This window comes from Entelurus aequoreus, linkage group LG20 (genome assembly GCF_033978785.1).
Source record: "Entelurus aequoreus isolate RoL-2023_Sb linkage group LG20, RoL_Eaeq_v1.1, whole genome shotgun sequence".
NCBI lineage: Eukaryota > Metazoa > Chordata > Actinopteri > Syngnathiformes > Syngnathidae > Entelurus > Entelurus aequoreus.
Genome location: NC_084750.1, coordinates 36159042 through 36173244, shown reverse-complemented (window position 1 = coordinate 36173244; position 14203 = coordinate 36159042). Strand labels below are relative to the sequence as shown.

The following is a 14203-nucleotide window of genomic DNA, read 5'->3' as shown; positions in this document are numbered from 1 at the left end:
AACAGGATGGATTCTGTTTTACCCAAGTGTATGGATAGCGTGTTGTCAGCGAGCCAGGTGCAAGTTCTACAGAGCTCAGCACTGAGGATTTTCTCCACCTGTGACTTGTCCTTGCCGGATACCAGCAAGGCAGAGTCATTCGCAAACAAAAACAATTCACAGTCGCATGCCGATGACATGTCGTTTATGTATATTAGGAACAGTAAAGGTCCCAATATACTGCCTTGGGGGACTCCACAGCTCACTGAGAGGGGGGGGGGACACGGTGCCGTTCACCTCTACCACCTGCTCCCTCCCCTCCAAGTAAGATTGCATCCAGCTCCATTAGTTTTTGTTAAATCCGATTGCTCTGAGCTTATCCAACAGTATAGCGTGGTTAACGGTGTGTACCTTTAACTTTAACTTACTTTGACTTACGGGTTCCAAAACTTACAAGTGCCTTGAGAGACAGTTGTCTCTCAACTAATCATGTTTTAAGTTGCGAGTTTTGAGTTACATGCCTTCCCACCACTAATCGGCATAGCGAACGTCAGAATGAATCCCGTAAGATCCGCCCAAACCATCCAGTCTTACTTGCTGGCAATAGCTTATAGCTAAAGTTCGACATAACCTTGTCGATCATTGGAACGGAAAAAGTGAATGCGAAAAAGAATGTTGAGAAGAAGTTAATGATATTCATTGAGTTAAAGAACATAATCATCAAAAACATGATCAATCGTGTAGGCGACTGGGCGAGGCAGTTCGAGCGTAGCATTGCAAGTCTGCACCTTCGAAATATCATAGATATCCATTCCCCAAGTTAAATGCTGTACATTACTTAATAAAACTACAGTAGATTGTACAACATTCTATTTAATTGTTTCACACAATATTTGTTATTTAAACTTATTTTTTATATTTTTAAAAGGCATTTTACATGTCAAGTAAAAAACATGTGTTTTAGGCGGGCAAAGCACCAATTAAATCAGTTTTAATAATTGAAGAGGGCAATGTTGATTTGAGATATGACTGTTTTGAGTTGCGAGCTTCGTCATAAAACCGATTTCGCTCAAAAGGGGTTTGCCTGCCTATCTTTCTGCAGAATTAAGTGCCCAAACCAAGAATCCATGCGTTGGTTTCTATACTCATTCTCTGTGTATAGAAATAGTTATAATACAGGGGTGGGCAATTAATGTTTACCGGGGGCCGCGTGAGCAACCCGAGCACTGCTGGAGGGCCACGTCGACAATATTTCAATTAAATTTTGCTCAATATTATTTTTTATATATACCGTAAGATAAATAATGATAATAATAGTAATACTTTCATTTAACCTAGCTTAACTTTTTAACAAAAGCACTGCTTTGAAAATCATTTGTACCCCTTTCAGAGATCACATTTAGTTCCCCTTAAACATCCTCATGTTGCACAATGAAATGTAAGCATAGGATGAAGTGTGCATTCATGTAACTTTCTCTAGTAACAGCATTCTATGATTAATATCAATACATTAACATTAATAATACATGACAGTAAAATAAGCACACGTATGACTGAGGAGTCATAGTGTAACTTTGTGTGGTGTTTGAGTTGTCCGACTTTTTGTGTGGCCATAAACGCACCAGTGGTTTAGTGGTATGTGTGTTGGTGACAGATGGCAAGTTGGTTTTGGCCTGGTTTGTACGGCAGAAATTGACTAGTTCTTCGAGATAGGAGTGTTTTACTCATGTTTTTGGTGTGGTTATGGCCGAATATAAACAGTTTTGCTCAATAAAGTGATCGATATAATTCCTGGCCTCGAAGCATCTCGATAGACGTTACAATAATTGAACGGTGTTCAATTGAACGGTGTTGACGAACACTGTTAGGGCCGCTTGTTGTCACTGTCACTCAAAGTTGCATTGCAAAATTACACAGAATAAATGTGTTTATTTTGTTTAGAATTCAGATGGGATTTGATTTGGTGCGTGGCATATATTTGATGTGAGCAGAGGACGCTTGAACAGTGCGCAATTGTGCAGGCGTGCACCTTAGAGGGAACGTTGCTTGGCAGTCCATGTCTTGTTGAAAACACGCCATTCGTCATCAACTTTTCTCTTTTTAGCGTCTCGGGTGTAAACCGTGCATCACTTGTCGATGTGCACATTCACTCACAGGTTACACACGGACATACTCCCATAAATAACACTTTTCAAAATAAAAGCAGCACAGTTGTATTACGCGCACGACATAGATGTTTTTTCAACTTTATTTTGTAATTTGTGATTGCAGCTGTTCACATTCACTCACAATCATGCACGCACATACGTCCACACGGAAGTAATACAAATAACGCTTTTCAAAACAAAAGCAGCACCGTTGTATTGCACACTCGACATAGATACTTTTTTAAATTTATTTTGTAATTGGCCCGCAGGCTGCAGAATGCCCAGGTCTGTTATAATACCACTAATAAGATAATGGTGATAAATGAAGATTATCAACTAACTGTGAATTAGTTTAGAAATATTCTTTTAGGGCTGATTGTGGTCTAAGAATGGGTCACATGCATGAAATTGACAGGAGGATTTGTGATTATAAGACTGAAACACATAGGGAATGTCCATGACAGGAACTGTTATGCAACAGAGAAAAACCGTTACTAACTGGACTGGATTGGAACTGTACTGTAATAGATGTTCTGAGTCCGACACGGTTCTTTTCTCACCAATGTGAAATGTAAGCAGCATGGCGGTGACCTGCAGTGCTATCTTGTTGACTGCTCCCAGCCCATGGCGACCCACATTTCCCCCATAAACAAGCCAGGTTTGTATGCAGAACCACTGCTCGCATGTTGTTGTTTTTTGAAGGAGAAACCTTGGCCGCAGTCAGGCATTTACTATTTTAAGACAACCACAGTCTCTCTCAGTCATTGCAGAGCAGGATACAAAGCTCAGCAATTCAGAATGGTACTGTACATTAGTGAGGTGCGTACCAATACAGAAATATTGATACCAGATATTTATCCTATAATATCGATTCTCATGTCAAAATATCGATACTTTTGATACTTTAGTTCAGGGGTCGGCAACCAAAAACGTTGAAAGAGCCACATTGGACCAAAAGTACAAAAAACAAATATGTCTGAAGCCGCAAAAAATGAAAAGCCGTATATAAGTGTTATAATGAAGGCAACACATGATATAAGTGTCTATATTAGTTACAATAGCCTACTATCAAAATGACTATGTGTCGCAGGCTGAAGCAAATCTTCGTTGACAGAAATTTTGAAATGTTATATTTATTCCACACATTTTTACAACATTAGAAACCATTAGTAAATCAGAGGCTTCTCAGAGGGTGCAATAACTCCTGGAAATTACTGGTTGGGATTGGTCAAAGGTATAGATGTGTGTGTCAAAGTTAAATGAAATGACAGGCTGTCTTCTTTTAATAGATTTATTACAGTCTTTGGCAATCTAGATAATGTTTGCTGCGGTCTGGAACAACATGGCACACAAACAACTATCTGAAATGCAGCCAATATTACATACAGATAATGTGTCATGAGACATGCAAAACTAAATTATATACAAAGAGGGTAAAAGTAAAGGATATTAAATGAGCTCTAATATACCTACAAATGAGGCATAATGACGCAATATGTACATACAGCAAGCCTAAAGAGCATGTTAGCATTGATTATTTTGCAGTCATGCACTGACCAAATATGCCTGATTAGCACTCCAACAAGTCAATAACATCAACACAGTATACAACGTTTGGTGGACAAAATTAGACAAAGAAGGATTGGAAGATTTTACATGTAAACAAACTCTTGCTTCACAGTCCACACTGGTGAGTTCAAAAACCGCCGACATTAGTAGGACAAAACGATGTTGACCAAATACTCTCATCAGTGAAGTATACACACAAACATATTAAATAGTGGGCTTTCTAACAATTGGGAAGGTTTGTGTCATGTTTGTCCTCAAACAAAAAACATACTAAAACAAAAAAACAAAACAAAAACCCCATCTTTTTCCATTTTCAATCCGTTCAACAAGTTGCTGACCCCCGCTTTAGTTATTTGAAATCATGTATATCATGAGCAGGAACACAGTGTAAAGTAGCTAAATCGTTGAGATCTTGTCTAAATAAAATGCAATTTTTGGGAACTACTTTTCTTTCGGCCTAAGTAAATGTAGTAAGTGCAGCAACACACCGTGATGTGCTCAGTCATTCAGCCACTTGTCATTTGTTTAAGAAAATTACTGGCAATTAAAAAGAGTCACTCAGCATTATAAAAGAGCAAGTGTATGTATCATTCATTTTACTGTAGGCTATTTAGAATGAGATACATACATAACATAATGCATTCAGTGCAGAATAACACGATTTGTTTCGCCCTGTGATTTTTATATTGTTTAAAGATGATTCCCCAAGAGCAGCCGCACTTGAAATACACTACCTTTTCAATTTTACCTGCCACATCCGGTATATTTAGACAAGGTACCGGATCAATATCGCCAATGCAAGCCTGAATTTTACTGAGAATCAAATTGGAAAGAAACTCGGTGGTACCATCCATCACTACTGCACTTATCCAGTGGGTTTTAAACTGGGGACGTACCGATCAGTATCGGCCAATTTTCATAAAATGGTATGTGATCGCCATTGTCCATACATGCAGATCACAAACAGTGATCCCCTAAAGGTGGCAAATATACAGCACAGGCCAAAAGTTTGGACACACCTTTTCCTCATTCAATGTGTTTTCTTTATTTTCATGACTATTTACATTGTAGATTGTCACTGAAGGCATCAAAACTATGAATGAACACATGTGGAGTTTAAGGCTGCAACTAACAACTAATTTGATCATCGATTAATCTGTCGATTATTACTTCGATTGATCGATTAATAATCAGATAAAATAGACAAACTACATTTCTATCCTTTCCAGTATTTTATTGAAAAAAAACACCATACTGGCACCATACTTATTTTGATTAATGTTTCTCAGCTGTTTGTACATGTTACAGTTTAGAAATTAAGGTGTGTAAAAAAAAAAAAAAAAAGTAGCCTCTGCGCATGCAGAGGCTACCATAGATCCAACAAATTGATGACTAGATTAATTGGCAACTATTTTTTTAATCAATTTAAATGAATAGTTGTTGCAGCCCTAGTGGAGTTATGTACTTAACAAAAAAAGGTGACATAACTGAAAAAACGTTTTATATTGTAGTTTCTTCAAAATAACCACCCTTTGCTCTAATTACTGCTTTGCACACTCTTGGCATTCTCTCGATGAGCTTCAAGAGGTAGTCACCTGCAATGGTTTTCACTTCACATGTGTACTTGAAGCTCATCGAGAGAATGCCAAGTGTGTGCAAAGCAGTAATCAGAGCAAGGGGTGGCTATTTTGAAGAAACTAGAATGAGAGCGTGTGTCCAAACTTTTGGCCTATACTGTATTTATTTATTTGTCCCCTGGCAGCTAACTGTGTGTCTCCATACACTGTGTAGAGTCACTCCCTTAAGCTAATACTAATCACCTCCATTGCAGGGTAAACGTGATGCACACCGAGAGCAATCCAGGAGCAGGCATGCTAATAGCCAAGCTAATTGCTAAGCTTGAAATAAGGCACATAAATAAGTGCTTGGTAAACTTGAAGACATCTAGATGGAACAAGTAGGTTCATAGGAGTCTAGATTGTCACAGTTGGTACACAACACATAAGAGGAGGGTGGATCGATCAATACATTGGTGGTGTCAATACCAAGGGTAGTATCAGTATATGACCGATACTAGAGTGATGAGGTTGATATTTTTATTTTCTCAAAATATTTTTTTAATTTGTTAACCTTTACAAACGCAGGGAATCATTCCCTGGACACAGAAGGACCTTGAAGGCAAAACAAAGGATTTAAATGAGTAGTATATGGTAGTTTTAACTTTTTCTTAAGTTATTGTATACTACTAAACAATAGTAAGGAACTAGTTTGAATATTGTGTCGATATTGTTAAACTGCAAACAGCGCTCACATTTACAACTATTACATGTGATCGGTGTCTGTATTGGTATCTGCCGTTTTCACTCATTGATGATTAGCATTGCATTTCTGCTTGTTCGATGTTATCACGGTATTTATCATTGGTCCTTCTGTTCACTACTTTTGTTTTACCTCTCTTTTTGAAATGGAACTGTTCTGTGCTTTTTATGTTGTAAATTATGTACGGGTTGCGGCGCGTCTTCATGTTATGACATTCTGTGTATGTGTTTGAGGCTAGCAGTTAGCACTTGGAGTAGCTGTAATGTCGTGAATAAAACAACTCGTTAAGACGACAATTGGATCCCTTCTTTTATTGCTACATCGACATGACTCTAAAGGACATACTTGTGTTTTTGCTCATCTTGTTTTAAAGCAACAAAGTTCAACAGTATATAACGCTACTTCTGGCCTAGTGGTTAGAGTGTCTGCCCTGAGATCGGTAGGTCGTGAGTTTAAACCCTGGCCGAGTCATACCAAAGACTATAAAACTGAGACCCATTACCTCCCTGCTTGACACTCAGCATCAAGGGTTGGAATTGGGGGTTAAATCCCCAAAAATGATTCCCAGGCGCGGCCACCGCTGCTGCTCACTGCTCCCCTCACCTCCCAGGGGGTGATCAAGGGTGATGGGTCAAATGCAGAGAATATTTTCGCCACACCTAGTGTGTGTGTGACAATCATGGGTACTTTAACTTTTTGACTTTTCTGTACATGTTGAATGGGGGGAGGCAGCAGCAAGACAATCGTACGTTTCCGGGAATAAGACTATTAAATGTAGTCCCCTTCCAACACCAAAGTATATCTGACATCAAATACATGCACAGTAAGGATAATTCTAACCCTAATTTTGGAAGATGTGTTTTATGCGCTACATTCCGAATGGCTTTCGGCATAAACCTGTCTCGATTCGTAACAACTCAAAATATTCCGAATGGCGTCTTTACATGAAGCATTTTTATTCCGGTTAGGCTTTCAATCCGAATAAATGTGTCCATATGCACATAGCTAATGTCTCGGAGCGGAGGCATGTTTCGAAGGAATTTTCGGATGGAGAATCATGGAAACACAACTTTCGAACGTCTTGGAGTTCATTCGAAAGCCTCTGTGGATAGATCACATTTACAGCTAATAAAGTTGTGGTCAAAAGTTTACATACACTTGTAAAGAACATAATGTCATGGCTGTCTTGCGTTTCCAATAATTTCTACAACTTATTTTTTTTTTTTGTGATGAGGGTGATTGGAGCACATACTTGTTGGTCACAAAAAACATTCATGAGGTTTGGTTCTTTTATGAATTTATTATGGGTTTACTAAAAATGTGACCAAATCTGCTGGGTCAAAAGTATACATACAGCAATGTTAATATTTGGTTACATGTCTCTTGGCAAGTTTCACTGCAATAAGGCGCTTTTGGTAGCCATCCACAAGCTTCTGGTTGAATTTTTGACCACTCCTCTGGACAAAATTGGTGCAGTTCAGCTAAATGTGTTGGTTTTCTGACATGGACTTGTTTCTTCAGCATTGTCCACACGTTTAAGTCAGAACTTTGGGAAGGCCATTCTAAAACCTTAACTCTAGCCTGATTTAGCCATTTATTTACCACTTTTGACGTGTGTTTGGGGTCATTGTCCTGTTGGAACACCCAACTGCGCCCAAGACCCAACCTCCGGGCTGATGATTTTAGGTTGTCCTGAAGAATTTGGAGGTAATCCTCCTTTTTCATTGTCCCATTTACTCTCTGTAAAGCACCACTTCCATTGGCAGCAAAACAGGCCCAGAGCATAATACTACCACCACCATTATGCTTGACGGTAGGCCTGGTGTTCCTGCGATTAAAGGCCTCGCCTTTTCTCCTCCAAACATATTGCTGGGTATTGGGACCAAACAGCTCAATTTTTTTTTCATCGGACATCACACGGACAAAGATAAGACCTTCTGGAGGAAAGTTCTGTGGACAGATGAAACAAAAATGACTAGAAATTAAGGTTTTTATAATGGCCTTCCTGACTTACATGTGTGGACAATGCTGAAGAAACAAGTCCATGTCAGAAAACCAACAAATTTAGCTGAACTGCACCAATTTTGTCAAGAGGAGTGGTCAAAAATTCAACCAGAAGCTTGTGGATGGCTACCAAAAGCGCCTTATTGCAGTGAAACTTGCCAAGGGACATGTAACCAAATATTAACATTGCTGTATGTATACTTTTGACCCAGCAGATTTGGTCACATTTTCAGTAGACCCAAGTATGTGTTCCAATCACTCTATCACAACAAAATAAGACTTGTAGAAATGATTGGAAACTCAAGACAGCCATGACATTGTGTTCTTTACAAATGTATGTAAACTTTTAACCACGACTGTACATATGATCGGTGTCTGTATTGGTATCTGCCGTTTTCACTCATTGATGATCAGCATTGCGAAACACTGCAATTTCAAACTGTTGTCTCGATTGTTGATTGTTTTTTCCCCCTCAAAACATTAAAGCACTAAAATAAGTATTGGTTTTAGCCCTGCTGGTTTGTTTTCTTAGGTTTACACCAAAAAAACGACACAGCTGATTAGCCAATAAAGTCACAGTTCTTTGTTTTTGTGTGCCGACAGAGTTGCATTCAAGGTAACTTGTGAAAGGCTTCTTCTTCTTGATAACTTCAAGGATGGTTAGGGATGATATCGTGGATGATTAATAGATGCAGTGAATAGCCCTGACATGTAGAAAGCTACTCAGTCAAGCCAAAAGGAAGCGGGATTTATGCACTCAAACAAAGGCCCATCTTCAGTGTCACTCCATGAATCGCGAGGCTCATTTCAGCTTTGTCACGAATAGCGGTCCGTGGGGTGACCCATTTATCTTCCACATCAATCAAATGCATATTAAAACATGCCAGAGCAACTCATTAACATACAGTATATAATGAATCACCCACATGCTGTGCATCTCATCTTGAGGATGCAAACAGTTTGCCTCACATTTCACTGTAACACTGTCGGATTTTTGCTTGATTCATTATTCATACCTTGGACATTATTATTCTATTGTACGCGGGGCGAAATGGGATCATTAGTGCTGATTAGGAGAATATGAAAAATGGAAATATTGCCCAAAAAATGGTGAATGTGGAATGTAGGAACGCCAAACAATCCGGACCTATTAACAGACAAAGAATGGTAATTTACCCCAGAGGTAATTAGGATTTGCATAATTTGACAGGGATTGCATGGGTGATGCATGGATGATTGATACATCCATACACGCGGTCAAATCACACCCGTATTTCAGCTCTCCAAGGAAGACGTTTTGTGTAATGCACTGCCCGAGGTGGTGTCTTCCATCACTGTAGGTCTCCGCAGGAGGCGATGTCAGGCAAGCGCCTGTGTCGTGCACGGAACATACCGGTCAAAGGGACATCAGAGCTTCAAGTAGCAAGAGAAAGCACTCTTTGACAATACTCCTTTTGTATTGACAGGCGGCGTCTTAGAAATATGCTGACACTTCACGTTCCTCTTACTCAAGAAGAATGTGTTTACCCGTGCATGTGTGGGTTTTTTGTTGTTGTTATTTTTGAGGCGCTTTAGTTGTTTCTTTGCATGTTAGTTTTAGCACAAAACTCGCTCTGAACGGATTTTATGTGGCAGGTACAAAGTTACCTTTAGATCCCTGGTGTGCTAGTAACTTCCAGAGTACCTGCAGTGAATGCAGTCACAGAACAAAATGATCCTGGCATTTTTTTTTTTTATTCTTAGTTGTATTATTCTGTAAAGGGATGCTATTTCTCCCACATTTTTTATATGGGTAAACAAATATGGTAGCACTTTAGTATGGGGAACATATTCTAAGTAACAAAGACTTAATTGAGAGTTATTTGGACACTAGGGGAACATATTCTAAGTAACAAAGACTTACCGTATTTTTCGGACTATAAGTCGCAGTTTTTTTTCATAGTTTGGCCGGGGGTGCGACTTATACTCAGGAGCGACTTATATGTGAAATTATTAACACATTAACGTAAAATATCAAATAATATTATTTAGCTCATTCACGTAAAAGATTAGATTTATAACATTTCATGGGATTTAGCGATTAGGAGTGACAGATTGTTTGGTAAACGTATAGCATGTTCTATATGTTATAGTTATTTGAAAGACTCTTACCATAATATGTTACGTTAACATACCAGGCACGTTTCTCAGTTGGTTATTTATGCGTCATATAACGTACACTTATTCAGCCTGTTGTTCACTATTCTTTATTTATTTTAAATTGCCTTTCAAATGTCTATTCTTGGTGTTAGGTTTTATCAAATAAATGTCCCCAAAAAATGCGACTTATACTCCAATGCGACTTGTATATGTTTTTTTCCTTCTTTAATATGCATTTTCAGCCGGTGCGACTTATACTCCGAAAAATACGGTAATTTAGAGTAATTTGGTTAGGGTTAGGGTCAGAGCAGGGGTGTCCAAAGTGCAGCCATTTGCGGCCCACAGTTAATTGTTTACCGGCCCGCCACACATTCTGGAAAGGCTATTGCAAAAATAAAAAAAAACATTTAAAAAAAAAGTGGAATGAGGTGAAATCTAACTAGAAAAAGTTGCAATGTTGACACAAAGCTGCCATGCAGGCTTTGTTTTTTTTCTTTTGTCTATCATTATTTTTCTTTTTTTTGCCATTGCTCAAAAAAAAAAAAAGAATGTTATAATGAATTATTGACCTATACTTTAAAATGTTTTATGTGGAAACTATTGCATATTTTGTGTGGTTGCCATACAAAAACATAGTTTTTTTTTCAGAAAAGAGCATAAAACAAACAAAATAATAGTTCAAACGTGAAATCGACAGATATATCTGAAGTTGATCTCGTAACTTAAGTGTTGAAAGTAAAAAAAAAAATAATAATACAAATGTATCACTTTATGAGTGGGGCACCTTTTGGATCCCAAATATATATTTAATGGGATTTTATTTATCTTTTCACTGTGATTACTCAAAAATAATAATGAATTAAAACCAATGGTGTCCTGCATTATTGATCTTTTTAAGGCTCTAATTACTTCACATCGAACATTGCTTTCTGAATTTTTTTGGCAGTGGGGGAAATACTGCATATTTAATTTGTATTATAAAAAACTAAGTTGTCTTTGACAGAAAAGGCATAAAACCTTTTTGTTTTTGTTTAACTTTATATCAACCTGAAGTTGATATACTGTAAAGATTTACTGTAAGCGTTGAATAAATACAAATAATCATTATTTGACTTGTTTTTAACATTTTAATGACTTAGACCCTTTATGGTTCCCGGGAGCCCTAAAGGTAAAAAAAAAAAAAAAAAAAAAATCCATATATTTTGTTATGGTTTGAAAATGAAAAATATCAAAATGGCTCCCGGATGCTTTGATTTTTCCGTGTGCGGCTCTCAGTGGAAAAAGTTTGGACACCCCTCGGTTAGAGGGTTAGGGTTTATATTTGGTTGTATAGTAAAGCCATGCAGAATAAGGCATTGATACATACTTAATAATGACTAATTAAGAGCCAATATGTTACTAATGTGCATGTTAATAAGCAAGTAATTAATGGTAAATATGTTCCCCATACTAAAGTGTTACCAAAATGATCTTTATTTTTCAGTGAAAGAGCATCTACAAACCCTGACCTACAATGATTCAGTCTCTAGTACTTTGACAGTATAAAGAAGGGGCGTCCTAACTGGCCCACGAGACATTGTAAAACAATTTTGAATAATATTAAGGTTAATCGTAGTTACTTTTGGTTCGGTAAAGTGAGGTCTAGGCTTATTTTGAATAGGAGTATGAATGACTTATATGACTTACTTATGATGATATATTGAGAATTGTAAGCACATTGTTCTGGGCAAATTGAGTTATGTGGATCCAGATGAATGTGATAAAATGTGGTTCAGAGGAAACTGGATATTACGGTAGTTAAAGTAACTATGTAAAAAAAGTGGGGGATTCGAAAAGTTTATACTTCTTCCCATTACCCTTTTAAAATGTTTAATTTTGTTTTATTTTATTTTATTGATTAAATTGTATTTTATTTTTAGTGAAATACTAATATTGCCATTGAGCAGACGACTGTTCACTGGAGATATGTACTGTATGTATATGATGTTTGATGCGGAGATAAGAATAAACAACAACTAACTTTCTTCTTTTGGTCGACTATTGTCATCCATTGACCAAGGTTTCTCATCGTATCCCATTGGGTTGAGTTTGTTCTTGCCCTGATGTGGGATCCGAGCCGTGGATGTCGTTGTGGCTTGTGCAGCCCTTTGAGACACTTGTGATTAAGGGCTATATAAATAAACTTTGATTGATTGATGCATAATTCATAACTAAGTTGTGAGTATAGCATCTATTAATATGTAGCTATCCGAACAACCTTTCCCAGCCATGGTGTGAACAAATAAAAACCAACGCGTCAAGTTTACATAAGGTTGTATTTTTTCCCCATTCTTGTGACAATCCCACATGTAACTGAAGCACAGGAATAGCTGCAGTGTGCTCAAACAACCACCAGGTAGCATCTGTGAGCAGATAATACTGTATCATCTCTTTCTCTTTCTGGCTTATCAGGTCGGCAGTGCATTCTTCATGCATTTTTCAAAAATACAAGCATACGATTGTATTTTGAACATTCAAATTTAAAGTGTGCTGAATAAAAAAAATATATATTGAAATTAAATGTGTATTAGAATAGTTAACTGTTCCATGATTCGATTCGGAGAAGTCTGATTTGACTTTCAACCGTACTGTCAAATCGTCAGACATTTAAACCCCCTACTACTGAACCTCTCTAGGGGGTAGGCGAGTTGAGTACCCGAGGACTCTGCGTACTGGAAGGATGTCCAGAGATGAGGAATGTGTGGTCCGTTGTGATGCCCCAGCCTCCTGTTGGGCAGGAAGCCTCCCTCACTGCTCCCCTCTGGCAACGATAATGAAACATCCACAGGTTCACACGTTAACCTTGTTATGACTTTTACTCAGTCCATTTTTATTGTTATTTCAATGCTCCACTAAAGCCCCGGAAACTCCAATCCGAGGACCTCACTAAACCATCCAATCTCTCCCGTAATCCAAAGAAGTTCATTAGGTCTTTAAAAAGATTCATGCAATTTGTTATTCTTATAGCCAGATCTGTGTGTTTACTTCCGTACCTGACGGTTTCGGCTACAACTGTTGCCTTCCTCAGAGGTTGTCATGTGATCACGTTGTAGACAAGTGGTGGCACTTTTGTGACTTCTGCAGTGCTTTTCTGTGGGCTTCTGGATCTGCCTCCGGGGAGCCTTTTGGCCGTGGAGACCAGCTGCTGGGTCTCTGCCACACCGGAATCCGTTTGGAGAGACTGGAGGAGTGTCTTGGCTGAATGAGCGTGTATCGGACGCCTCGGTCTCCTTGGACGCATCCTTGCTCATCCATGCGGACTGGACACTGGCCGACAGTTGGCGGGCGGCCGAGGGTGGAGTCGGCTCTCTTGGTTGCTTTGTTGGGTCTGCTCCTGTCTCTGGCCATGCTCCCACCCACCCCAGCAGACAATGGCGTGGAACACCGCAGAGGCCACCAGTGTGTGTGGGTGTTGAAATTATGTTTTTGTGGAGATATGTTGATTGGCAACACTAAAGTGGCCCTACTGCAGGGGTGTCCAAACTTTTTCCACTGAGGGCCGCACATTGAAAAATCAAAGCTGGCAGGGGCCATTTTGATATTTTCTATTTTAAAAACCAATACAATATATGTATAAAAAATATACATTTAGGCTTCCACTCAGGCTTGATCCCGGGGACCCCAAAGGGTTTTGGTCCAAAAAATATAAAAATTGTGTCATTATTCAGTATTATTATTTGTGTTATTATTCAAGTTTTTAAATCTCTAGATCAACATTAGCTCTGTCAATATAACATTTTTTAAATATTTATTTTGTATGCTCTTTTTGTCAAAGAAAACCCTTTTTTAAAATGAAAAAATACACAAAATATGCAATATTTTCATCCGATAAAATTTTTAAGTGGGATATTTGAGATTATATAATAATTGGAGCCTTAAAAAGGTCAATAACTCATAACACCATTGATTTTAATGCATTATTATTTTTTGAGCAATGACACTTAAAAACTAATCACACTAAAATTGCAGGGGATCCAAAAGGGTCCTACTCATTAAAGTGTAAAAAA

At 38.2% G+C, this 14203-nt stretch overlaps 1 protein-coding gene across 2 annotated transcripts in view; it reads left to right on the top strand.

Moving 5' to 3' along the window:
- Window positions 1–14203, top strand: part of rbms3 (RNA binding motif, single stranded interacting protein) — a 589803-nt gene that overhangs the window by 71985 nt on the left and 503615 nt on the right. The window lies entirely within an intron of this gene.